A 2,177-nucleotide genomic window follows, 5' to 3' on the forward strand; every position below is an offset into this window, starting at 1 on the left:
TCATGTAAATTGATTACTATTGTTTGGATAGTTCCCATTAAATAAGTCCAGAAGTTAGGTCAAATATATATAAATGCATAAGTACCGCAAATTCCCATTCTACAAAGTGGCAAACAATTCCCTGAATACTTAACCAGGCACAGCTGGGTAGTAAGTCTGGAGGAGGAGGAGGAGATTCCCTTCGGTCATGACTGACCATGGGATTGCACCTAAAAAGTTACCCTCCCAGGCACAAGTCCGGGCAAGGTTGTTTTATGGAAGACCAGCAGTCGCCCATGCATACCAGCCTCCCCTCTCCACACCACTGATGTTATCCAAGGGAAAGACAAAGGGGCCGATACAGCTTGGCACCTGCGATGTCGCAACTCATTCCTACAGCCGTGTGAACTGGAGTAGCATGAAATAAAGTATCTTGCTCAAGAACCCAACATGCAGCCCAGTCTGGAGTTTGAACTCACAACTTCACGATCGTAAGCTTGACGCTCTAACCACTGAGCTATACGCCTTCACACACACACACACATATATATATCTATATATATTCTTTTACTTGTTTCAGTCATTTGACTGCGGCCATGCTGGAGCACCGCCTTTAGTCGAGCAAATCGACCCCAGGACTTATTCTTTGTAAGCCTAGTACTTATTCTATTGGTCTCTTTTGCTGAACCGCTAAGTTACAGGGATGTAAGCACACCAGCATTGGTTGTCAAGCGATGTTGGGGGAACAAATACAGACACAAACATATATACACACATACATTCATATATATATATACATACATATACACGAGGTGATGTACAGGAATTATATATTAGAAAAAATAATGATCAGGTACTCAGATGTCTGGATGGTTGTACATTTACAGGAGTGGTAAGTAGCTTGCTTACCAACTACATGGTTCCGGGTTCATTCCCACTGTGTGGCACCTTGGGTAAGTGTCTTCTACTATAGCATCGGGCCGACCAAAGCTTTGTGAGTGGAGTTGGTAGACGAAAACTGAAAGAAGCCGGTCATATATATGTATAAATCAATGTGTGCATGTGTGTGTGTTTGTCCCCCCACCATCGCTTGACAACTGATGTTGGTGTGTTTATGCCTCTGTAACTTAGCACTTTGGCAAAAGAGTCCGATAGAATAAGTACTAGGTTTACAAAGAATAAGTCCTGGGGTCAATTTGTTCGACTAAAGGCGGTGCTCCAGCATGGGAGTCAAGTGGGAATGTTTCATACAGAGGTTTTATACATGGTATGTTGCAGCTGAATTGAACAACACGTTATCTTGGCTCAAATGAGACGGACTGGATATGTTATTAGAATGAAAGGCGAGTGTTTGCCAAAGCGTCTTTTTTATGGTGAGCTCAACTCTGGTAAGTGACCATAACATAAGCCAAGGAAAAGGTATAAAGACTGAGTGAAGGAAAACCTGAAGAAACTAGATATGAATAAATGTGATTGGGAAAATGATGTTCCAGATTAGAACAATTAGAGCGGTGCTGTTAGGAATGGTTGCAATGCTTGGGAGGGAAAGATGATTCAGCACTTTGGACTTAAAAGGGTCTGTCGCAAAGGAACAATTGGAACTGTAATCAACAGTGAACGTTGTGACCGTGTTCTGTTGCCAAAAGCAGGATATGTGAACCATGTGAAGACACTTGAAAATCATAATGCTCTGAGAGGTAATGATCTTGGACACCAGCAACCTCTTACAACTTGTGTCGTATGGCAAAAAACTTGTGAGACAATATCTAGACTTAAAAGACATATGCTAGTTCACAAAAACATTCCTTCAGAATCAGATTCCAAAGGGTAAAGATATAGAAGAAACTTGAATAATATCTGTCAGTCAGCAGCCGGTCTGAAAGTCATCTAAGGGCTCATCAACGGAGATGAAGCAATCACATACACACACACACAAACATATATACACAAATATACAAACACACATGCAGACGAATATAAAACTATGTATAAATATAAAACAAATGTACAGGAAGTTCGTTCATTGCTTGAATTAGCAGCCCACACGTTATCAGTGCTATGGAGATATAACTTTATATTTATAACTACTTTTTATAGTGCTTTATTCTTGCTGGATACTAATATTATCTTTATTTATATCTCTAGCATAAAACTATATATATATATATATATATATATATATATATATATATATATAT

At 39.6% G+C, this 2,177-nt stretch overlaps 1 long non-coding RNA gene across 1 annotated transcript in view; it reads right to left on the minus strand.

Annotated features, from left to right (window-relative positions):
* LOC106874689 (uncharacterized) overlaps window positions 1-2,059 on the minus strand; it is an 11,567-nt gene extending 9,508 nt beyond the window's left edge. Inside the window, exon 1 of the long non-coding RNA XR_001410032.2 lies at window positions 889-2,059. This is a non-coding gene — a long non-coding RNA (uncharacterized LOC106874689). The remainder of the gene's footprint in view (window positions 1-888) is intronic.
* Window positions 2,060-2,177: the final 118 nt, after the last annotated feature.

This window comes from Octopus bimaculoides, chromosome 29 (genome assembly GCF_001194135.2).
Source record: "Octopus bimaculoides isolate UCB-OBI-ISO-001 chromosome 29, ASM119413v2, whole genome shotgun sequence".
Lineage (NCBI taxonomy): Eukaryota > Metazoa > Mollusca > Cephalopoda > Octopoda > Octopodidae > Octopus > Octopus bimaculoides.